Source organism: Nesoenas mayeri, assembly GCF_963082525.1.
Source record: "Nesoenas mayeri genome assembly, chromosome: 9".
NCBI lineage: Eukaryota > Metazoa > Chordata > Aves > Columbiformes > Columbidae > Nesoenas > Nesoenas mayeri.
In genome coordinates this window covers 29,529,110-29,555,864 of record NC_137557.1, presented here as the reverse complement: position 1 = coordinate 29,555,864, position 26,755 = coordinate 29,529,110, and positions in this window count along the sequence as shown.

The window sequence follows — 26,755 nt, the reverse complement described above, 5'->3', positions numbered from 1 at the left end:
TTTTCAGGGTTAACCAACCACATAATAAGGGCCTACTAACGAACTAACACCCAGCGCTGTTTTGCTTATGGTCTAACGAACAAGTGTTTAAGGAATACAATTAAGGCATTGAATTAAACGTTGTTTATCCATAGAAAAAGCCTAAGTTATTTATTTCATTGCTTTACAACAAGTGATTGAATCTGCTATAGAAAAGTTCAACCTCCTCCTCTATAGCAAAGGACAAAAGAAAGTATGGATTTTTGTTGCATCTAATCCATAATGCAAGTACCAATTAAAACGTGTCTGCTGGAGTGGATATCCTGGACACGAACAGGCAGGTTCCTGGTGTTGTGCCCATGGTGATTTATCCACTGTGGCCGTGGGTGTCAGGCCTTGTTACAACAGACACAAAACCTTGGGAGAGAGATGATCACAGTAAAACGCTTAAAGATAATGAGCTAGCACACTTGATTTAGTCTTTATTTAAAAATACACACGGCTGCTGTCTTTTTCCAGTTTAGCTACGATGGGCTCCAATATCTCTATTAATTCTAACTACAACACGTGACAAACATTAAGGGGGGAAAGCTTTGTTTTTACAACGGTAAATACAGTCTAAATCGTAATTTGGGAAACAGATAAAGGGGTGTAGCAGATGAGGCACAGACTCTCTTTAAGATGCAGAGAGACATTTAATACAAACTCAGGTTTGCATTTGAAACATCGCGGACCTCTGTCCTTGATGTACCGATCCTGTATCAATCCCTCTGTCCCTGATGTACCCAACGCGTATCAATCCCTCTGTCCCTCATGTACCAACCCCGTATCAATCCCTCTGTCCCTGATGTACCAATTCCTCTGTCCCTGATGGTTTATGTCCCACACAGTCCTTGCTGCTTGTGTTGTTCCACCAGCGCTTGTTCTCACACTGTGACTCTTGCAATTTCTCACGGGCCTGATGTCACAACCCTGCCACATCTCCCCTTCTTTGTTTAACAGTTGCAGCCATAGCAGTGTGTCACTGCACAGCCATTGCACTTTAAAGCTTTTTTCAACCATTCGTTGTGCACAAGAGAAGACATATGGTACAAAATCAATAAGTACAGATTCCACATACAAACATTCTAAGCAGCAGGTTAAAGGGCCGTGTTTCGCAATTTTTGTGGCTCCCATAACTGTTACAGAATCGCTACTTAATATTCCCTGCATAGTGTTTAACACAGAATAATGAGCTCCCAGTCAACTAAGAATTCTCATTCTCTGTTCTCCAAGTCAGGATCTATATTAATATATTACTGAGTTGTCGGTTTAAGAGGGTGTAAAAACTCCGTGGGAGACTCCTCACGATCCTGTTTAATCTCAGAAGGTTTTGGCGTATTTACAGCTTTAGGCGCAGCGTGTCTAATCCCGTATAAAATGCACTGGCGATACCAATGCAGCCTGTGCCCCGATATAAGGATATCAGGATCCCACCCTGGACTGACCGAGGGACAATTTTGATCTCATGTTCTCTGTGTATTCTACACCAATAGCTGTTCTTCAACAAACCTTTTACTGATTTGCATTTCTTTCCCTGATTATCCTTTTTCAAAACAAATGGATCTGAAGGGGATAAAGACAATGCATATGTAACATTATGTATTGTGTAATATGCCTTATGTAATAGGCAATATATGATTTAAAATAGATATCTTACTACATATTACATGTAGCACATTACTATACTACAGATCTCAAAGTATACCCACCTAGACCTGTGAAGCATATTAGTATTATTTACAGTGGCCACCATTAATTACAATATTCAATCAGATTCTCCCTGGTTGACGCCCTGTTGAACAGCAAACGATCCATTTCCAATGTCAGAAAACACAGCCTGGGGGAGATTTCTCACGAATCCTCCTGCCGATTGTCCACTACCTACTTCACAATCACAATAACAGACAATTGGTGAACCCTAAGTACTGGACTATAAAATCCCCCAAGACACAAGTAACAACAACAACAAACCACTAAAGCCAGAAACAATTATACAATTGCTAAGGCACAAACAGCAAAATCATTAAAGGTACCTTTATCAAATTGCTGTTCCCTCGTTTTTCTCTTTAATTTATTGTTTTCTCATTTTCCTCTTTAATTTTTTATTTCTTTCTTTTTTTAAGTTACCCAGTTTACCAAAATGCGCAGACGCGAATGCGCAGACCCAACGCGCTGGTGTCGCCCACGTCTCGCGCAGGCAGCGTGCCAACCCAACCAGACAATGAAAGTGCCTTATCTCATTGATGGGGTTTTACCCACGTCCCGAGCTGGTCCGAGGAGCTGTGGTCCCTTCCAGGAATTCCCCGGTGCCGGCACAAGGTCCCAGAGATCCTGGGATCCACAGGAGGTCAGGCAGATTATCCCATCCTCGTCGCCAGAAATGATACCGAAAAGTCGTCAAACAGACTCTTTAACACTCTTTTGAAAGTGTTAAAAAGCAGGCACTTCTATTACAGCGCGTTGGGCGATCACTCCTCTAATCGAGTGTGCGTTCCGCTTTCCTCTGGTTTTACAGATCATGGAACTCCTCAAACAGCAAAACATGCCAACCAATGTTACAGACATCTCGTGCTCTTTCACCAGCGCGTGCAGCAGCAACGAGAAATCTGGAATGAGCGTCTACAGAAACACGTACGTATTTACCCAATTCAGAACAATGCGTTACATCCGCTGGCCGTACTTCATTGGCAGTAACCCCTCCTGGATTAACACCCTCTGTGGATGGCGCGGGTGCCAACTGTTGGCAATCAGGGCAGGACATAAGAACGCTCCTGGTCTGATCCACTGTAATTTGAAGTTGTCGTTTTAACGCCTTTGCACTCTGGTGAAAGAATTTATGTGATCATTTAGCTTGCTCCAAGGCTTTAGGCACAGTGAGCGGCACAGCTCGTGCATCGGCCCTCCTACTGCCTTCCGCAAGTGGTCCTGGAAGGGCCACTGCGAGAGCGGGTGTGCATTGCATAATACCTATGATGTCTATGATTCATAGCATTCTCAATTCAGCCATCAAAAGAGGATTATCCTCTTCCTTAAGAAAAGAAGCTTCCAGGTGGTTAAGTATGCCAGCCGCATAATATGAGCCAGTTACAACATTCAAAGGCTTGTTACAGAACACCTCAAAGCGATCCTAACAGCTGGCAGCTCAAGAACTTGTTTGACTCTTGGTCTCTTTTTCTACCTTGTGTTTGCAGCACTGGGTATCTGAGTTTAGCCATGTAATTACAACTTTATGTGAGCGACCAGAGGCATCAGTAAATAGAGTCTTGTCGCTTACTGGTCGTTGCTGACAGCAGCATGTATTGCGAATTCTCCTTCATTGTAGGAAGAAATATACCTTCAGGTCTACCCCATACATAGCATATAAACATTCTCTGCCTTTAATTATTGGTTTTGCATACATTTCTTTTATTATCCAAACTGTTTTCATTGGTGTGTGTGCTAGAAAAACCCATACGGCCACAGTCACCTTTCTCCCTCCTTGAGCTCTCCTGACCTGCGGTTCCACCACTGGTGTCTTCTTTCTTGATCCCTCTTGACTGGCAGGTGCACTCCAACCCTCTTTATCCATCACTCTTCCTCATGGGTTCACCTCCTTCCTTGCTTTTCCTTTGCATGCTGCTCCCCCTGAAGAGAAACACACAGAGGACTGAGCTACACCAGCCCAAGGACACTACAGTCAGACAGGGGCTGAGTCCGGGGCTGACACCTCCCCACACCCCACAGCGCGCCCACCTTGCCTTGGCACCAGCCCCTCGCACAGTCCTTCCCGTCAGCTCTGCCCTCCCTGCAGCACAGCTTCGGCACGTGCCCTGCTCAGGCTGGACCCCAATGTCACGGGTTAGAGATGTCACAGCTCAGTACAAGTGCCCACAGTCCTCACCTGCTCTTTGGTACTTGCGGAGGGTCACGTCGCTATGCCCGGCAGCGGGACCGTCTGGAGCTGTCGGCTGGTTCTCCAGCTTTAGGGTCACCCGCAGCAGCCCGCTCTCCTCAGCTCTGCACACCCAGCCAGTTGCGCCGCCTAGGCAAAGTCAGCTTCACCCTCTGCCCTACACCTCACCTGCAAACAGCCAACTCTTCAGCTGACAACCGTCCAAAACCCACCAACAAACCCTCCAAATCTCAGCCTTTCGCTTTCAACTGCTGCCTCTAGTGCATCTCACAGACAAGCCTCCAAAATCCCCTCATCCTGCAATAATACTCCAGCACTCATCGCCTGCGGGAACAACCGCCACAATACCATGCAAACACCAACCAGTTCTGGCACGGAAATATCGCTTTCTCCTCCAGATCCCACCTACACCAACTGCTGACAAATACACGCTGTCCTCACCAAAGCCAAACGCTGCAACAACCGGCGACAACTCAAATGTGCGTGTGGGGCGCAAAACCGCAGGTGTGAGCTAACGCAGAGCTGGGCTTGACAGCTGCACAGTGTGCACCCTGTGGCTTAACGTGGCCAGTCACTGCCATTCCGCCTTCTCCCTGGGAGAAGCGCATGAGCACAGGCTGCTTCAAGGCACGATGCGAACGGTTTGGATCTCCGGGTCTCTGAGGGCGAGAGCGATAAATGTGATCTGTGTGTGGCGCAGGAACTTCCCGTCCACTTGCTCCTCCATTCAGTCAGGTGCTGCAAGAGAGGGACAGAGAAAGAAACAGTTAGGACCGGATTAACAACCTCGTCATCCCTGTCCCCAAACCTGCAGGCGTCCTAGGAGGCCTGATCTAAGTTTGGCTCTTCTCCCGCTCTTTGCTGGAATACTTCACTGCACAAATTTCTGTCATGAACACTCTCTTAACCATTCTGATGTGTTCATAGCTCCCAGCCCAGCGTCCATTCCTCAAGGTACCTCAGTATTTCCCTTTGAAACCAGACCTGAGTGCCATCCCGTCCTGAGCTCCCTCAGCATTGCCCCCTGCAGTCTCCCCGACGCCATCTCCTCCCCGAGGTCCCTCACCCTTTCCCGCCAAAGCCCCCCCGATGTCACCCCCTCCCCGAGGTCCCTCAGTCTTTCCCGTCAAAGCCTCCCCGATGTCACCCCCTCCTCGAGGTCCCTCAGCCTTTCCCGCCAAAGCCCCCCCGATATCACCCCCTCCCTGAGGTCCCTCAGCCTTTCCCGCCAAAGTCTCCCCGATGTCACCCCCTCCCTGAGGTCCCTCAGCCTTTCCCGCCCAAGCTCCTTCCGCGCCGTCCCGCCCTCAGGCTCCTCCGCCGCTCCCCCCGTTCCCGGCCCCTCCCCGCGGCAGTGCCGCCCCCGCCCCTCGCGCCCCCTGGCGCCGCCCCGGCGCCACCCCCTCCCGCTCGCCTTCCTCCCTCTGCCCTGTGGCACCACGGGCTCCCCCCTCCGCCCCACGGCCCCGCCCGAGCCCCGCGCAGCGCTCAGCCCGGGGCTCCCTTCCCTCACAGTCGCCCGCGTGTTTCCCCCTCGCCCCTTGCTCGGCCCGGCCCGGGGCCGCGCTGTTGCGGCTGCCTGCCCCTCGCCTTCCTCCTGCCCAAACCAGCCCGTCCCACCCCCTCCAGCCTCCCCCCTCAGCCGGGACCGGGGCAGCCCCTTCCGGTCTCCCCAGTGTCCGCCCGCCCCTCGCTCACCGTCGGCCCCGTCGCTCCTCGCGCGCTCCTCCCGCCGCCGCACCGGCGGCACGCACTCCTCCGCCCCCGCACTTACACAGCGTGGCCCCGCCCATCCGGCGCAGGAGCCAATCTCGCCCGCGCCCGCTACCGGGCCCTGCCCCCCCTCCCGGCCCGGAGCCGCCGGCGGCCGCAGAGCGGCGCTGTCCGCCCGCAGCGCGGCCCCGGCCCCGGCGGGGCAGCGGCAGCGGGGCCGGGAGCGCTCGGGCTGCGGCCGCCCGGGACGGCCCGGGACCGAGGGCTCCGTCGCCTGCCCGGGACGGTCCGGGACCGAGGGCTCCGCCGCTGCAGCCCGTTTCGTGCCGGTTGCACCCCCGGCTTACACGGCTGCAGCCTTCCTGCTGCTTTAGCTGACACAGCTTTCTTCCTTCTACCTGCACAGCAGTTCACACTCACAAACGTTGCAGAAGAATCTACAAACATTACAAAGATAGACCACGGACCACAGCTTCCTGAGCTTTCGGGTTAAAGTTCCTGTAGATCCCCATGTTTCAATCAAACAGACACCACCAGTAGAGCTGCTGCCTCTGCCGTCTTTGGTCAGAAAGAAGTGACAACACCAGAAAACACATTGGCAGCCGGTGCTTTGACCAGTGAAGGTGGGATCTACAAAAGTCTGATTAAACCAAACAGCCTGAGGTCTTTAGCAAGCTGCAGATCTGCCAGGCATGCTGAAATGCCTGAAATTTACTCCTGCAATATTCCACAATGGAACAGCCCTTCATCTCAAATCTCATCTCAAAGTTCCAAACCAGTACATTAAAAGCTGTCACTAGGTATTAGAAGACCACTGCAAGATCGTATTGCTTTTTGACTTATATAAGAATTTTTCAATAACCAAAAACGCAAGCAGTTTCTGCAGTCGGTTGCTCATCCTCCTGTTCATTCCTTAGCACTGCAGCAATCGGTTTTTATACGACGTGTCAGCAGAGGCGTTTGAAAAACCCCAAACAAAACTTATTCCAGTCCACGGACCCCCTCGCTGCCCCCCCTCACCCTGAGCCCCACGATCAGCACTTGGTGTGGGAGAGGAGCACAGCTCGACATGTTGTATCTGGGATGCTGTATCTATTACGCTGTACCTAGGATGCTGTATCTAGGATGCTGTATCTGGGATGCTGTACCTGGGATGCTGTATCTGGGATGGCGTATCTGGGATGTTGTATCCGGGATACTGTATCTAGAATGCTGTATCTAGGATGCCTTATCTAGGATGCCGTATCTAGGTTACTGTATCTAGGATGCTGTATTTGGGATGCTGTATCCAGGAAGCTGTATCGGGGATGCTGAATCTGGGATGCTGTATCTGGGATGCACCCGACCAGGTGCCTTTGTGTGAACATGAAACAGCCGTCTATACAGAGCTCCGTTGAATCTGTCCGCGTGAGAAATACAGGACTGGGCAACGTCGTGCAAGATGCGGAACCTGGCCAACAAATTGCGCAGCTCTGCACTCACTCCAGCTTAAGCACGAATGGAGCCTGCAAAAAGGCACACGCATGTGGACAGATAATCGTTTGTAGACACATGCTTTCACGCGCACGGTCGTCCAAATACAGGGACGTCTCTGCAGGTACCCTCCAAAAGAATATTCTCGTGCAGACACGTATGCGTGATGCAGTATGCCAACCATCAACGCACACCTGTTTACCCTCAAGCATGTAAGCACGTTTCGCGTACGTCTTTCAGTCCATAGATGGGAGTGGGCGCGCTTGCGGATGTGTGCATGTGTGTGGCCAGGTGTTTGCTTAGGCATCAGTGTGTGAAAACGTAGGTGCTTTTCTCTAGCTGCGTACGCGAGCACGAGGTGGTGGGTGCACCTACCTGGGAGCTTGTGGAAAGGTTTCTGCTTGGTTTTCAGTGGGGAATCGTGTGTGTTCACGTGGACAAACAGAAGGCGTAGCAACTAGGTTCCAGAGCAGAAAACGCAAGTTTTCCGATGCACTCTCTTTCTCTCCCTATACCGAGTCGTGTATAGAAACCGCTAAGCCTGCGATCGGCAAGTAAGCTACCACGAAGCGTACCGTACGGAGAAAATACCCACAGATCCTCGGTCCACACGTTGTTTCTGATACGTGCTTGAACGCAAATACCTTCGTGCTGCTGTGGCATAAAAGACGGCCGTCAGAATATGTGATTGCGCGCACCTGTGCAATTGCTTGGTTCCACATTCAGTGCTGGTGTGCGGGGCTTTCAGAACTGGCTCTGTGGAGTCGTCTACGGAAATGCCGCTGACGGAACACACACCCTCGATTGTTAACCAAAATATAGGCAGACGCGTTTTACCACGTCGTTCAGCATGCAGAGAGCTACGTCTGTTCCGAAGAGACAAGGGAAACGCCTGTGCACGCACAGAAGAAAAACCCGACCAGGTGCCTTTGTGTGAACGTGAAACAGCTGTCTGTACACTCGCAGACACGGGAACGTGCATCAATGCAGTCACACAGCCACCAGCTTTTGAGCACAGGCTCTGCTGGTTTTCGCACTTTTCAGGCACAATCCCAAAAGCCGCGCACAATGCAGTTCATTCGCTAAATGTCGTCTAGGGAAGCATTTCTCGGGTCGATCTACCGCTCAGCTTTCTTCTGGCGTTACTGAGAAATGTCAGCGCAGGGAATTTGTCTCTGTCGAGCACACGTCAATCCCTCTTCGGTTTTCCTTTGTTGACTCTGCCTAGATGATTTCCCTGGTCTCTCTTCGCCGAGGCAGTCGTGGCTGTGCTGCGTTACACACAGGCACAGTCAAAGCACACCAAGTGTCAAGAGACACACTCCGCTGAGCTCAACACTAGCACAGATGCACATGTGCGACGAAATCAGCACACATGCTTGTGGAGAGAAAGACATGGACTCACACGTGTGTGGAGCGACGAATAGATACAGCAGGCGCTGGGAACACAGACTGACCTACAGGCACACTGTCCCCACACCAACAGGGACCGCTCTGCAGCTATCCTAGACGTTGATTATCGAACCAGCCACACTGACCTGCCCCAAACTCCCAGACACTTACAGGCAAGACACAATCTCTCCGACAAGCACACAAGTGTTCGCTCTCAGCTGTAGATCAGGGACAAGCTTGCGCAGTGACGCCCTGTTGCTCTTTCGCGTTAAGGAATGATCTTTTTCTTTTCCCTTGTACATCGGCTGCTGAGCTCCTTTCCTCGGGCCACTGTGAAGCATTTGCCAAGGGTGAGAAGTAGTTCGGAGCAGCATTCAGATCTGCCTACGACTGTGTTTGCTCCTTTACTAGCAGAGCTCCCGTGCATCTGTCCGCGTGAGAAATGCAGGGCTGGGCAATGTTGTGCAACACGCGGAGCTTTGCCAAAACACGGCGCAGCTGTGCACTCACTCCAGCTTAAGCACGAACGGAGCCTGCATCAAGGCACACGCATGTGGACAGACAATCGTTTGTAGACACACATGCTTTCACGCACACGGTCATCCAAGTACAGCTGCGGGGTGCGCGGCCCCTCGGGCAGGGTGCTCCCGGTCTCTTGGCCGCAGGCTGGGGCTGGCAGACGGGTTCAGGTGCTTCGGCCTGCTTTCTTGCCAGCGCCGCCTTCTCGGTGCCGTGAAGAAAATCCCGCGCGGTTGTTTCCGCTCGCTGCTCAGGAGATTCCGTGTCTGGGGCCGTGGACTGAGGAAGAACGTTTGCGAGTTGGAGGACGCTACAAGATATTGCCCGTGGAAGCCGGAGAAGAGGCAAATTGGCTGCCAGTGGAGCTGTGTTCCGTGCAGTCTTCAGTTTAGGACGTTCAGTTTGTCCTTCCAGAAAAGGAGCAGTCATTGGTAGGCCTGGGAGAGGCCATTAAGTGCGTGATCAGAATTGAAGCCAGATTGCACTCGACGTTGCTGCTGTCGGTCTTGGCCTTCCGTGGTTTCCCCACGGCTGCCTAGTGTTTGGGAGCTCGGAGGGGGCGTTTTTTCTTCCCCAAGGAGAGGCTGTGCTTAAAAAAGAATTTGTTTCCTCAGAGAAGTGCAAGTCCGTGTGTGTAAGCCAGCCAAAATCGCCAGCCTAGTCAAGTTCTGAGTGTGCGTCTGTCAGACGGCCGCTTGACGTTGCCGAGTTCCCAGCTGTGCAGTTGTACTGGCGAAGGGCAATGCAGGACGGAAGGGTTTTTTCTGCTGCGGGGACCCAGCCGCCCCCCTTTTCAGCGGAAAGCAGGGGAGCGCGGTTTAGTGTTCCCTTTGCAACGCGGCTGCTGGCGCGGGAGGACTGGAGGGGCGGAGCGCTGGTTGGCTGCCTAGGCACGTCAGTCGCCACTCTGTCCGCCTATCAGGTTGCCAGAGGGGCGGGCGTTGAGGTCTCCGTACTGCGCATGCCCCAAAGAGCGAGCGCTGCTAGGTGGAGAAAATGATGATTGGTGTGCCGCCAGCAGCCAATGATGTTGCCGAACCGACGGGCGTTGCAGTCTCCCTACTGCGCATGGCCCAATGGCGAGCGCTGCTAGGCGGCGAGAGAGGTGATTGACATGTCCTAGGCAGCCAACCGGGACACGGCAAGGGGCGGGTGCTGCGGTCTCGCTACCGCGCATGCCCAAAGTACGAGCGCCTGGCGAGAGCGGAGCGGCGAAAGAGGCGGCAGGTGAGTGCGGCTGCGGCGGGGGTGACCGTGCCAGTGGAACGGGGGGGGCGGGATTTGCCGGCGCGGCGCGGAGGCGTTCGTCTCCGGTTCCCCCCCGCCGAGCTGGCGAAGCTGGCGGGAGGCGTGTGACCCTGCGGGCAGGTGCGCTGAAGACTGGCGGTCTGGAGCCGTGTCTCCCTCCGGCGCAGCGTCCGTGCCCGGTCCGGCGGTCCCTCCGGGAGCGGCGCAGCCCCCGTTAGTCGGGGGGACGTTGAAAAGCAGAGCTGTTGGCGTGGCGAGCAGGACGCCGCTTCGGCGGGAGCTCGGGGCGAGGCGCGGCGGGTTCTGTGTCCTGTGGGCGCGGTTTTCGCGCCGCGGCTGTCTGTGTGCTAGACGCCCTGAGTCCTAAGAAGATGTATCTTTTGGGATTCGTTCTACAAGTCAAAGAGAGGAGCCGAATATGTGCTGAATGTTATAGTTAGAACTGATATTCTGTGAAGAAGTGAAGTGGTCTGAAAAAAAGACACATTTCTTAAAAGCTAGTGCAGCATTGTGTATCTTCACATGAATCGACTCAAACGTCCCCCCCGTAAATAAAACCCTACTCCCCCCAGAAACAACATAGAAGAAACGAGCTAGCAGAGCTCCTGTGACAAAAGGAGGTCAGTATTTTTCCCTCAGTTTTTTCCTTATCTGAAGAAATCAAAGAGAATTTTAGATCGTATTTTTTCCGTCTAAATCAAGTGTTGGCGTAGACTTTTGTGTTCAGATAATCAACATTGTCTGTAAAGAATTGTTTAACAAAAACAAGCAGAAACCAAAACCAGGTTCAGACCTGTAAGAAGCATAGAATAATTTCGTTTGTAAGAGACCATCTAGGGGGGTCATCTTGTTGAATTGCCTTCACAATGAGATCAGGTCACTGAATGCCTTGTCTACTGAAATTCTGAATATCTCCAAGGTTGGGGATTCCATGGGCTCCCCGGGAAGCTGGTGCTTAACCATTTGTGTCACCAAACATGCTAAAAAAATACCTCACTAGTTAGCTTTGTTTTACCATGAGAAGCTTTTGTTCTCTTCATAGGTGTTGCAACCATCATTATTGTGGGTGATGAAGGAGCTTCTGGGGTGGTTGGGATAGCACATTCATCCCAGCATGTTCTGATTGGAGAACCTTCAGGAAATTATAATGGGACTGCTCTTATTAGGTGAGTACATCACTCATTTATCCAAAACAGCTCTGTTTCAAAAGCTATGAGGCTCCACATTTGGCAAGAATTAATTGAATGCTGCATTTCATTCTCACTTCTAAAATCATAAGTATTTTTAAAATTAGATGCTTGTTTTTTAAGAAGGGCAGAACATACTATGTAGGTGTCTTTTCAGTATTGCTGTGGAGCTTTCGATATGTCTTCCAATTATTTACAACATAGATTCATTAAAGGAAAGAGGATTCTAATCAAAGGAATAGGGGAAGGCAGTCAATTATATTTGAAGATGCTTTGTGCTTTTCAGGATTCAGTTCAGGATTGGTGCTTGAACTGAAATTCGGTACATTGTTATGATGATCAGCATAACCAAAGCAGCACTGGGTCTTAGTTGAAACAAGATGCAATTCTTTCACTGCATTCAGTCAGCTGAAAACAAGATGAAGAAATCACAATGTTACCATACCTTCTAACAGAATTGGAGAAAAAGTATTACAACACTTTCCCTTAGTGAAACAGTAAATATAAGCAAGAAAACAGATTCTCATGCTGCCCTGAGAATCCCAACAGACAAAGGGATGCTTTGTGCAGCACCAGTTTAGAACATGTACTAGATCATGGTATAGACAATTTCTTGCCATGCTTCAGTTCACCGAGAATGTCATGAGTAGGATTAGCCTCTAGGTTTTTAGACAAGCAGCACACAGAACATTTCTCAAGTGATCTCATAGTACTATTCTCGTATCTTTCTGCCTTCAAAACCAAATTACCTCTGGGTGCTACCCGTAAGTCCCATTTCCCTTCTGTTTTGCATGTCTATTTCCTGAAAAGCAGAAAGACAGCTCAGTTTTCAGCTGCCAACTTTGGGCTGTATGCACAAAGAAACTATAAAGTGCTCTGGGTAAAAATACAGCTCAAGATGCCTCCCAACACGGGGAAGTAAATCAGAACTGCAGACACGTTATTGCTCTGAAGAGGTTATGGTCAAGATCTTAATAGTGACTTAATAGATTAAAATTCAAGCTTCACAGTGCTGGTAACATTTCTTCCGTGCACAACAATATCTATGCTTTATATCTCTGGATTTGGTATCAAATATTAAAGGTAGAAGATTAAATCTGTGTTTGCATTCTGCAGCCTGACACGTGGCCCAGGGATTTTTGGTGAAATCATAATATATTGGAATATAACACCCCGTCATCACACAGAATTTATTGAGACGTCGGGGACCTTGACAATGCGAGACAGGCAGTGTGCAGCAGTGGTTCTGATACAGGTACAAGAGATTTTACACCAGTAACTATTTCAGGTTCTTCCTTTTATCTAGCCAGCATCTTGATTAGAAATTAGTTATACCTCTCTACCTGGAAATGGTTAATTGGTTCTTCTCCCTAGGCTGTCGATGATAACCGTCCTGAGGAGAAGCATTACTACACATTTGAATTAACTGGGATCAGTGATGGAGGACTCATAAATGAATCTAGCAGCACAGCAAATATTACCATGGCCGCCAGTGATTTTCCATACGGAGAGTTTACATTTTCACGAGCAATATTGCTGACAACAGAAGAAGAAAAATGGGTATATGGTTAAAATTCCTTCTTACGTAAAATATCGATAGATATCAATATTGTCGGTAGATTTATACTTAACTTGAGGAAAAAAAAAAAAAAAGGCAGAGATTTATTCTGCATTTATCATAGCATAGTCCATCTGAGGCTTTTGGTGTTTTTAATACTCTGAGAAAGATGCCTGTCTGTTAAATTATGTGTATTCTGCACTTACTGCAGCAAATTGTCACCTGGCAGAACCGTTGAGAAGGTGCCTATAGAACAGTCTCAGAATGGTAACAGAAAAGCAAAGCCATTTTTTAAAGCAAATGTCCTCTCTCCCTCAGGTTAACATCACTGTTTTGCGTTCAAGGGGATCCTATGGCAAAGTGCGTCTTTGCTTCCAGAGAATAAATGGGACTGCAGAGGAGGGAGTTGATTTCACCCCCACAGTAAGGGAACTGTTATTTGAACCACATGAGGAGAGTAGAATGATTCCGGTTGAAATTCATGATGACGACTTTCCTGAAGGTCCTGAAGACTTTTCAGTGATGATTACCAAAGTGGAACTCCAAGGAAGGTAAAGATAAAATTAACTATAAGATAAAATTAATTAAAAGCAGGAGATCAAACTGTATTTGGAATCTGATCTACCTGCATAAAGGCACCGCTGGATTTCAGGTGTTTTACTGTAAAATTTCATATGGCAGCTATAATAGTAATAATAATACAAATTGGATGTATGGCAATCCAAATTCTTTCAACATTAATTTTAAGATTTTGCTGATTCAGATTTATTAAAGCTGAAAGTCCATCCATTACATAGAAGTTGTCAAATCACATGAAACTCAAAGAAGATAAAATGTGAAAGAAAAAGCGAAAGATCCACATTTCTGTGAAAAAACTGCCAGTTTTGCAGATATAGTTTGAAAAAGTGTGACCAAAAATCTTCAGTGGTAACTGTCAGAAAATAAAAGTATTTGTGGTAATTGAAAATTGTCATACTTGCATTACAATACTTTTGCAAGATTTTTTTTTTAATGTAATATTCCTTTTTATGTTCTTGCAAGTGGATTTGATTTCACCGTAAAGGAAAATGATCTACAGATAGATCAACCCCCAGTAATAGGAAATATCTCCACAGTACGAGTCACTATAGCAAAAAGTGATAATGCAGAAGGCATCATAGAATTTGATCCACAGTATATCCTTCTACAGGGTAAGTTTACCAGAGGTTTTCACTATGGTTTAGAGGATAAGCCTGTGGCTCTCTCACAAATTTTGAAATAAAATAACTTTTTTTCCCAATTTTTCTTGAAGTGCAAGAGCATGCTGGATTAATCATGATTCCTGTTGTGAGAAAGCGTGGAACGTATGGCGATGTAACAGCCGATTTCCTTTCTCGAAGTATTTCTGCACTTCCGAACGTTGACTACATCATCCATAATGATTCTGTCATTTTTTATCGTGGCCAGAACCAGACTTTTATCTATATCTCTATCACAGATGATGAAGAAGGGTAATTATTTTTTTCAGATATTTATTCACTAATCTACTTCTGAGAAACCGATTTTTAGCACGTGCAGTATGCCTGTCAGCAGAGTTTGAATTGAAAAGCAAATTTCTGCAGCCCTGAAATATTTAAAGGGAGGGAAAAGAAGCTATTATTGGAGTTTCATAGTGCCTGTTAAATTTTATGCAAAGAACTACATTCTTTTTCCCTAGATTATCAGAAAGTTTGGGTGTTAATAGTACTGCTGTGAATAATAAAATATTTTGCTGATTGTTTTTGTTTTTTTTTTAAATTTAGCACATGTGGAAAATAAAACAATATTTTTATTTCAGATATCACCATTCTCTGCAAATGGGGGGAATCTTCTGCTGTATGCTTACAGAGATGACTTCTGTATATCTTTAAACAGATCCGGCTGGACGCATGGTTGAATGACAAATCATAATTTTAATTTTTTGTTCTTGTGTGTCTCAGAAGGTCTTTTTTTCTGTTTTTTTTTCCATGCAGCGAATTTGCAGAGCAATTTGAAATCCAGCTGACGGGAGCCACTGGTGGAGCAGCCCTTGGGCTCCATCTACTGAGCCAGGTCACCATTGCCAAAAGCGACTCCCCCCAGGGCCTCATCCGATTTCTCAGCCAAAGTCGAATTACTCTTCCCAACCCCGATACACCGACAACAGTGTCGCTGGTGCTGGAAAGGAGAGGAAATTGTTTGGGGAGACACAGGTGGGCCCTGGTTCTCAAAAACTGAACGTTTTCCAGTGACAAGGCCAAAAATCTTCTTTTTTTTGCCGTCAGGGGCTTCCTTGTGACTGATTTCTAATGGGATAGTTGCAGCTTTTCATTAAGTGTGAATTCTGTATAGTTGCAGAAGAACAGAAAATATTGTTACTTTTTTGATCTTCTCTTTGTCCTCCTGCTTTTCTCCTTTTATTATGTTCTACTGTATTTGGGGGGGCTAAACAGCATATATTTTTAATCGAGTAGTAATCAAGTAGTTATTTACATGGAATGATCTTGACTAATGGATGACAGGCACAAATTCACTGTAGCGCCACAGGGAACTAACCTTCCATTAGCACCTGTTTGAGTGGCACACGCTTGTGCTTCATGTGGTATAAATGCATGTTTCTAACGCTGCCAGTCCGCTGTCATTAAATAATGAAGACACTCCTCTGGAATAAACAGGTTCAAAATCCCAGTTTGCTCAGCGAGGCCACCTGTGATCCGCTCATGCATATATTTTATTCCTTGGCTCTGTAATTTAAAAATTACATCCGAAGATGCAGAAGGAAAATAGCCCTCTGAGCTAAGGGAATGCACACAGTTCCCTAGTGGGAAATGATTGTTTCCCACATCCTACATCTTGCGTTGTTTTCTAAAGTGTAGTCAGACAAACTGTAGAAACCTTCTCATATTGTCTTTCTTCCATTCCCCAGACCTCAGCTTTGCCACTAGCCTGACGGTTCAGATAGTTTATCGGAAAATTTCAAACTCTTCACTCTGAAAGAATGACAAACATTAATCTTTCCTTTCTTAAGGGACTGTTCTAAGCACCAGGTGTTCAAACAAAATTATTTTTTCCTTTTGTTTCCAGTAAAAATTGTTGCAATAAAAGTGTTTTGGTTTTTTTTTTTTTTTTTTTTTTGTAGAATGAGGTGTTATTAGTTGCAGGATATGCTTTCTATAAAACACCCTAAGAAGTCCTTTAACTGATTAAAAATTTACCGTGTGGAGGATAAGAATGCAGCAAATGAATACACATCTCACTGAGATAACTCCATTCTTTTTTCTTATGGTTCTATAAAAGATCTGCATTTTACTCTTCAAATTAAATACTCATCTTCCCAAGTTTTTAGCAGTCACCATGGACGCAGCACAAGCCTGTAAATAAACATGTATTTGCAGAGGAGCTGAGCAGATGTCAAGTTACCATCTCCAGACTGGGCCCCATACATCACTTCCTCCAGATCAGAGGGTTTTTTCAGTCTTGATAAGCTGCAATTCAACACCACAGGGCTATACACAAATGAGTAATAATTACTTACATTCTCAGGCTTTAGTTCAATGGAGATGTTGCACAACGTTTGACCTGCCATGCAGGTAGTGGATCCCACCACGGATACAAGTTCATTCTCCAAGTTCACGCCATCCTTCAGAAGGACAACAGCTGTTTTATTAAAGGTCACACGCCAAAAGATCTTCACCTCTTCAAAAGCCCGATAAGCAAATCGAGAGTATATATGTACTGAAGGAGATCACTATTGTTTTAGGAAACATAAACCACGGAGGTAACACACGTTTTCTGTTATGATTCAAAGCTTATCACCAGGGAACAAACTGCTGTAGGATGAAAACTTCTCTTTTTTAATTTAAATTCCTTCACCTGACATGTGTTTAGATCACAAAAACATCACACAGGAAGAAAATAAAGCAATTACACGGAGCTAGATCATTCTCAATTTTTATTTCAGAAAACATGACATTAGCTGCATAAGAGACACTGGTTCTTGGAAGGGAGTTGCCCGTGTACCTTCCTTAATACTACAGTGACCGTTCGCCTGGAAAACCAGGTAGGATTTGTCTTTCCTCTAAGTTTAAGGAACGTGAAGTACTTGAGCATATTTGATTAAAAGTACACATCAATGTGCAACATATAGATATATAGAGATATATATATGTGCTAATTAGAAAAAATATAGTGTCTGTGTGACTGAAAACATTATCATAGTGCTGACACTCAGGTGCCTTCTTAATTGCTCATTTTAGTATTCATACCTACATTGTACTACACGGGGAGTTGAGAATTTGAATTACACCTCGAGCAGGGCAAATATTTTAACTCAAGCAAATCTTTCACACTTGTAGCCTTATAGTGTAAGTTGGAAAATACTTGTTTTTCCTGTCTCTGCTTTATCACAGTAGAGTGACAGACCTAATCACATTCACAACTTAAAGCCAGTTCATCAACTTCTGAGAAGTTACTAAAGTAGCTGAAAGGCAGATTTATTTTAAAACTCTTTGATAAACTCTTCCACTAACAGCAGCTCCTGTGGTTAACAACACAGCATGTTACAACATGTGGGAAGCACATTCGAATCGGCTGTTGCCTGCACCTGTTTGGTTGCCTTGTGACAATCAGCAGCACCTCTCTGTTCTCCGAGTCTTCATCAAGTACGAGAGCGCTTTGTACTTCTGGAACAAATCCCAAAATGCCATTCTGGAGATCACTTCCTATAGAGGAAACAGTCCATGAAAGTAAGCAAGAAAGTTAAGCTGAGACTAAATTATAACCTTCATGTGAATAACCACTAAAAAAAAATTTAAAATAGGTATCAAAACAATGCTACAAAGGATCATCTGGGGACACCTTGAGAAAATTTATTATAATATTTCTGGGTTTAATTTACACTACATAGTTATCCAGAACTTTAAATGTTGGCATTTCTAAATTTTATTTTAACCAGTAGAATAAGTACTTTTGAAAGCAGATATAGTAGGGTACGGGATGAAGATGGGCTTCCAAGGACAGCTTTCTTATTCGTCCCACTCATACTCTTGTTGAAGCCATTAATTTTTCCAAATTGTCACATCAGCTTTTCTTCTGCATCTTTAATTCCGTGTGTGCAAGTATGGAGCTGCACAATACTTCACTGTTCTCATGGGAATGTAAATATCTTTGGCAAAACAGCAGTGTATGGAAAAAAAATCCAGGTTTAATGAGGGGAAGATAATGTCTTCACAGTGTCCCATTAAATCTTGTTACTAAAGGATTTCTCCTTTACAGGCAGCAATGGCTTTACTTACCAGTGCATGCTGAATGTCAATATAGAGACTGATACTTTGCACAAACCCCATTGTATGTAAAAGTGACAAAATGGCAAAAGTAAAAATCTAAAATGCCTGCAATGCTACTGGATCTACATAAAAACTACTCAAGATTAGTCTTTTCCCTTAAAGAGTAAAACAGGGCAAGAACAGAGATAAGCATAATCTCTAAATGTATTTTGAGCTACGTTGCTAAGAGACGCGTAGTAGCTTTGTACATTAGATGCTTCCTCTGCTCTGGAAAACTCAAGATTTCACAATAGAATACCCTGCTTATCGTCAAATAGATTGCCAATCTTTACATGAAAATTACTATGAAAACATAGTCATTTACTGTTATTAATTTTCCCAGGGAAATAATATTACCTGCAATAATTACTGTTGCAAAAGCAGCAAATCCCTATTCATCCTTTCCTTCTACAATCTGAGCTCCATATTCAGGATTTGAGAGGAAAACATAAAACAATTCCTGTCCTTCAGGCTCATCATCGTCAAAAATCTTTATGGACACCCTGCTTTCTCTTTGTCCATCCAGCAAAGTCAAAGAGACTGACTGTTCCTCAAAATCTTCCCCTTCCATTGCCCAAGTGAAGTTGGATCTTCCATAAACGGAAGGAAATCCTTCATAAAAGGATATGAATCTGCTCCACTTTGTGCACTCACTCCCCCAAAGGTTTTAATGGTTACTTCAACATCACCAGTAAAACCCTTGGTCCTTCTGATATCAAGTATCGCTGTGTTGGGGGTACTGTTGTTGGCATCTTCTTCAACATAAATAAACTCTGGCCCCAAACTTAGTATTCCATGAAGAATATCATTAGCGAGGATATTAATTGTTGCAACACTGAAAGCTGGATTCAGACGTGGACTCCAGGCAAGGTTCACAGGTTGAACATCCAAAATTTCCACACAAGTCAAATTTACAAAAAAAAATTCCTCAATTTCAGAGACAGAGTCATCAATTATTGATATTTCTATCACAGCGTTTGTCTGAAAATGTAAAAACATAAGCTCTCCATTGTAGATGGCTACAAAGTCCTCTAGTGGTTTGGCACTTCCTGGAATGGTCTGATATGTCAATTTAGTGAGATTACTTTGAAAACCAAACAATCTTTGGACATGGAGTGTGACTGCCCAAACATCATCTTCAACTGAAACAGACCTTGAGTTAAGAGCAAACTGGAAGATCCCCATTGGCTCAATTTCAGCTGTGGTAAAACCCGATCTGAAACAGAAAAGACACCAAAGTTGACAGAGGAAATACGAAGCGTGAAGAAAAGTAAAACATTAAAGCAGGATAATTTCCAGTGAACAATCAATGATGGCTGTAAGAAAGCGGATTAAACAAATGTCTAATAGCAGAGGGAAGAAATAGCAACCATACCAAAGCAAGATGTAACATGATTGCCTGAAAAATGATTTTGTAATAATAGGATCGAACAGCCCTCCTCAGATGCAATGCACCCAAATCAGCACAGGATACAGAGTAAAGTTTAAATAAAATAAAGTCTTCCTGAGAAAATGGAGAAGCAAAGGAAAGTATGATGTTTTTCCGTTGTGGACACAATGAAAGAAGATACATTACAAATACAGCCACCCCGAGTAATACCAGTTTTATCTATAGAACAAACTTCCCATTTCAAAGGAAAACTGAGGGATAGACAGATCCTAACAGATCTACAGTTAGAGCCAGGAAGCTAGAGAATGAGAGGAAGTTATTTTAAAACTTACAGTGGGGCTTTGAAATACTAACTGCCCCCTCACAGGAATTTTTTTTCCAGATCTGAGCCCTGTGATCAATATAAACTTAAGCTCTACTTCATTCATATTAAATAGATCCCTTTCTTATTAGAAAATAAGCATAGAGGCAAAACTCTTCGTTAAATCTTGTGTCTTATACCTGTCTGCAGAACTGACCTATTATTCAGTGCTAGAGGCTATCAAATGGCACTAAAATTACAGTGATTTTGGTCAAAAAACTAGACCATTTCCACCACTAAGGGAGCCAAAAGCTCTTCAAAGTCACCTTTACCCTCCATGGGATGTCATCTTCAGTTTTCTAGGAAAGGTCATTCTCACATACTTAATGTACTTGATTCACAGGGTAAATAGGGGCTCTGAGGACACCAGTCCACAGGACAGACAAGCCCAGGAGAAGGGCTCAATCTCAGGATTTATCCATCCATTTCACTCCTGACTTCCTTCAGATTTGCCACTGTAATTGTAACATGGCGAAGCCAAAACCTTTCTCCATACGTGGTGTTACTCCATGTCCATTCTTTTTATACCACTTCTAGCTATTAATGGCTAAGGATGAATGAAAATAAAATAGCTTGAAGAACAGATAACTTATCTGAGATGGAAAACTACATTAAACGTAATGGTTTTGTTTTTTTAAAAAATAAAAAGGAGGTTTATATAAATTAGGTATTTTCAGAACATTTCTTGTTTTATTTTTCTTATTATAAATAATTTGTTATGTAAGACCTTCTAAATACGGATTTTTAGGGACACCAATGAAAACTGTTAAGAGTTGCTTTCAGTCTTCAGCTTCCCGGCTAAAGCTGTTGATCTTCATTTTCTTGACTGTCTCCGTTATTCTAGGCACCTATGAAATAGACTGGAGTTGGATAAAAGCCTCAGTTCTGAACAGGTCAGATCTAGATCACTTTGTTCTCACCTGAGACAAGCTATACAAATTTATCAAAGAATGGACTACAAGTTACTAGCTGCCTATAATAATAACAACAGGGATTTGTATAAGTTTTGTATCTGTACACAGGTCATAATTCTTATGGCATTGGTGCGACTCAAAAATACAAGTAGCATCCTTACCTCAGGCGAGCCCCACCAGACACATGGCTGTGCGCTGCTGTTAAAGTGATGGCAAATGACTCACATTTATTTAGGCTTGGAGTGGCCTGAAATGAAATCACTTTACTTTGCTCACCAGAGGAAAATGCAACAGTACCTGAAGGAAAGAGAGAGTGAGAGAGAGCAAAAGTCAAAATAATCCAATAGGAATCCTCTTTTTACCTGGGAATGCGCTAAAGTACAGACTTTAATCACAATTCCACTCCATTTAGGAAGAAGAAAACTGGATAAGGGTCTTTCCTATATGAAGCTGTCCTTCATGGCCACAGCATCGTGCCTGCCTCCCAGACATGTATCTATGAAGTTGAAGGGTTTTTTTGCTTATAAAATGAACACATCCCTTATAGCTAAAAATTAGACCATACCATTTCAATCTAATGACGCTTTATTAATAGAGAGAGCATACAGAGGTATATATAACTAAAAGGTGGTATCATCACTTAGGCAACTTTCGTAGCTGTTTCCTCAGACTGTTACTCACCAAACAGAGGAGTAATATTGCCTGACTGAGCAAAGTCAGTGATCAGGTCTGCTGGGTATCCTGAGATCCAGCTCACGATGACAGAGCCATAAACTCCTTTTCTGGTGATGACAGCCTGGCCTGTCCCTGCTATAATGTCTGTAAGTCGTAAAATCACAGATTCAAAGCCATCCTGTGGAAACATAATGGATTTTGTTATAGAAAATGGAATAAAAGTGGACAATAACATATATGAAAGAGTACTATATTTTGTAAGGTAGGCATCTTAACAGTAGTTACACATGCATATAAATATATGTATGTACATGTCTAGATATGTTTATGTATATATATATATATATATAAATGCTTTCTTCACAACTCTTCAACATTTCTAAATCTTAGACTTCTGAGAATTAGATATCAGGGAAAAAAAGGAACCAGTATGAATGACATTTTGGTACTGAAAACACTGACTATAGCATTTTGTGTCTGTCATTCAAAAGGAAAACAAACCAACCTGCCCTTAATGCTCACATGCAATGGCTGTGGTACCATACAGATACACACAGGTCTAAAATAAAGTATTATTTGTCTATCCAGTGAAAGTAAGTTGTTGTCACATTACATTGTTCACAAAAACATTCTTGATAGTATGATGTACTTTTCTTTCTTTGACCAAAAAATGGGAATGAAAAGATAATTCACACATTCTAAAATGATAAGTGGATGTATGGTAGTAAACAATGTTTACAGAAAGACCATTTGAATTAAGTTCAATTCCAAATTGAAAGACAAAACAGTGTGTCAAGAGAATTAAAATCATTACATAAAGACTTCAATACAATTGAAGAGACAAAAACTCAGCATGCTGTTGTCTTTGCTTGCCACATAAAAAGGGAACTGTAGCACATATGCCATATTGGAACAGGTATAGTATATTTTTTCTGTCTCATACAAAGCAGACAAATGGAAAATTCCCCACTCAGTGATTAGTCAAAGGTACTGTCAACTGCACTAAAACGCAGCATGACCTCCACTTCTTTTTGCACATGATACTGCATGCATGCTCTTATCTACTTTGGGGCTGCTGTACTTAAAGGAATAACATCGTCCAGAACTAGCTATTTTCCTCTAAGTCTCAGAACTTCCACTTCATGTAAACAAAAGTATAAGTAAATCATCATATTTATGCTATTTACATTTTATAGATGAAGAGACCTTTTCAAACTGCATTTACACATCTCTATATGAATTTGTATCAGAGAAAAGACAATATACAGTACAAGTAATAACTGGAACAGTCTTGTCGGTCATTAAATTGGTTGCAATGATGAAAACTTTAAGGAGCAAACTGAATTCTTATAGCGGCTGCCTTTTGTAATGAAGTGTACCTTCCTTCTGCGGTAGAAAATTACACTGCAGTCAGTCTACTGACCTGTGAATTGGCAGCTTCCTCAGGAACAAGCAGAATGGCTGACTTCGCTTTTCCTAATATTTTGGCACATCCTTGGCACTTGTCCCAACCAGGCTTACGTTAGTCAGTTCCAGGGTAAAATTCAAGCCCAGTACAATAAACGCCTTTGAGAGGAAGAATGCAATTAAAATGGTGGCAATGTAATTCCACTGAAAACACGATAACCACCCGTTCAAAGAGTTAAGTGGCAGAAAAATCAGTAGATTTTGTTGTTTGCATGAAAAAGCAGTGTTTTCAAGTCAAGCGTTTTGTTGATTATCTTTCTATAAAGAAACACAGTTAAAACGGCAATATTGGGATTGTAATTTACCAGCAGTTAATTGAAAGATGAGTTTATAGAGCAAGTATTGCCATTTTACTGAACTGTATCTAACATAGTGGGTCTCAGCTTGATCTTAACTCTTAGGGTTAATAAGAATATTTGAATACATAAAATAACAAAATATTGAACTGATAGTAACACAAAGCAATGATGGAAGGAAACACTGGATATTTGAACGCATGCATAGAGTGATTTTGCAGTTATTACCTGAAAATGTGATATTTGAACCCACTTCTAGTCCATAAATAGGAAATTCATTATACCAAAACTCTCTTTTCTGCTTCTTGACAGTGGACAGTATTGAGAGTTCAGTATCTTATTCCAGCACATTTGTATTGTGATGAACACAAATGGAAACAATAGATACCACGTGACTTAAAAGGATAATACAGACCTGGTTGCTTATTGGCACTCTTTTCACTCCAAAGCTGGCACCGTCTTTTATTGTGAGGTATCCCACCTCATTCTCAGGCTCAATTAGTGCTTCTTCACAATGAGATGTGATATGGTACTCCACAATTGCTTCTCCAAATGCCCCAGCATGCCGAGTTACATTGATCTGAACATACTGACGATCCAGGTTCCTCTCTACGAGTACTGACTGCTGGTCAGAGTACAGGGTGAACACTCCATAGGGGTCATCATTTGCAAACACATTGATTTCCGAAATTCTTTTCTCTTGGTCTAAATCTGCTCCACCTTCTACTGAAATCAGCTGCACCACATAGTTCTCAACCAGTCCTGGAACATCATCAGGTAACAGGTAGATGATTATCTCAGCTGTGCTCTCCTGGTCAGCAATGACAACAGATCCCTCTGTCCTAAGAAAGTCACCCGTGATGTCAGATTCACTACGTATTTCCCAGTAAACCTGAAATTTATTTAGAAAATGCACAAAATGAAGGCAATATCACCCACAGAGTCGGAAACTTTCACATTCATGGCTCAGTATAGATTGCATACGGAATAGGTTGGGTTTAAATGGGTAAAATACAAATTTGTTTAAGTATGCGTAGAAAGAAGCACATAGACTATCTTACAAAGTGGTGTGTTGTTCTTCCAGCAGTACTGTGAATGCAAAGATTACCTTTGTATATCTTCTGGACACCTACGTAAAACTATACGGAATCTCTGAACAATTGCTTGAAATTATTTCTATTTTTACACCAAGATATCCTTGCTGTTTTTCCAGTTTCCAGAATTCCTCACAACAGAAAGGTGTGAAGAGTTCTCATTAAACACATTAGATGCTTTTTATTAATTTTTTTTTTTTTTTGAAATAAATGAGTACTTGTGAAAATGCTGACTTGCAAACAACTTTAGGTAAAGACAATGTAAGTGATGATTCTAAAATGTCTGATTCTTACCTTTACATATGGCTGAAAAAGAGTAAATTGTGAGGATCTCAAAGAAAGCTCACTATGAAAGTCTGGTCTCTCCTGTTCTCCCATCAAAAGCACAGGAGCAGAGGGAGAGAGAAAGCAAGACAAGCACTCCAGTGCTGGTTTTCTGTTTTTTTCACTGACCAGGGGAGACTGAATCTGACTCTACAAACCACAACTACTAGAGCTGAGCCCTTGCTAAACTCAGTCTAAAAGGCGACATTTCAAAATTTGAGAAATACGCAATTGAAAGGCACAGAATAAGATCTCCCTCCATGCATTGATACAGAGGATTATTTCAGATTATAATGTTGATTAGGAAGAGAGTGAGAATACCGTTATGTTTCCCATGGTGCCCTGGATTCGTCTGACAAACAGTGTAATACCTTGTGGCCCTTCCACTGCAGAGGGTTCTGTGAAGTTTCTCTCAGTTAACGATTCAGGAGCAAACTGTACCATTCTGTTGGGATCACCAAACTTCTGTATCTTTAAGGAAGTAATTGAATAAAAAAAAATTAAACAATCAGAAATGTAAAGTGAATAGTATTCTTGTTTGAAACACTGAGATTTTCATTGCTAGATGCTCTAGGGAATGTATCAATTAGTTCTTCCTCTTGAGTTTTCTCCTCTTAAGAAGACTCAAGAGTACATCAGTATTTAGAAGAGAGTCTGAGAGAGTCTGCTCTCTAATAGGTCATTTCCCAACTTATACTGGAACCTGGGGTTGTTCCTGCCCAGACACAAGACTCTACGCTTGCCCTTGTTCTATTTCATTAAATTTCTCCCTGCCCAACTCTCCAGCCTGTCCAGGTCTCCCAATGGCAGCACAGCTTCCAGTGTCAGCCACTCCTCTCAGCTTGGTGTCATCAGCAAACTTGCTGACAGTCACTCTGTTCCCTCATCCAAGTCATTGATGAATATATTGAATAATACAGGCCCCAGTACTGACTCTTGAGGGACTGCACTAGATACAGGCCCCAACTGGACTCTGCCCCGTTGACCACGACCATCACACCCATGTAGTAGGGGAGGCAAAAGAAAAAGAGGCAAATGACAAGCTATTCAATCATTATGATTACCCTTCAAAGCTTTGCAGGATAAATACCAATAACAGAGATCTCAAGAGGAAGAAAAGCAATAATGACTTACCATTAGTGTAATGCTGTTTGCCTTAGGATCTAGTTCTGCTTCACCTTTCATAAGGCTCAGCCTAATAATGAAGATCTCCTGAACTTCAACTTCTTCACGAGGATGGATTTGTAGATTAATAGTTCTCAGCCCTCCTTCCCCTTCTCCAAAATAGAATGATCCGTTCACAGGGTCACCAATGTCACTATTCAGGGGAGATAAAACCTCTTCTGAATTGGGTCCCAAGATGTCCCAGTTAATCTGTGGAAGATACCAGTTTCAGATTTACAGTAGTGACATATTATAACTGCCTCCCAGGTCGGGGGAAGTGACAGAGTAACACAAGCGACATAAAAATTCTTGCATCTGCTAACAAGCTACATTTAAATATGTGCTCTTTTTACAGAACACAACATATTAATAATTGATTATATGTGGGAAAATATATAATCCTTTGGAGAAAAATAAACATTAAAAATAGAAATTCTGAAGTGCTAGTTAGCCACAATGCCATTTTATTAAATTCTAGATATTAGTTACAGAAAAGAAAATAAACTGAGGTTTCTGTAGCACGTAACAGGAAATGCACAGGCCAGTTTACTTTTCTCTTCCTTTCACAAGTTGTTTTGAAAAGCTCACCAAATAAGTATCCTGACCAGAAACATTCCCTGGCAAGTGTGATATCGAGACTGAGAACGACAAATATTTTCTGCAATAGAAGTTTTTAATGCCTCAAATCACGATTCACACTTCCTCAGGCTGATTAAAAGCTAGAATATTTTCAAAATTTCCCACAA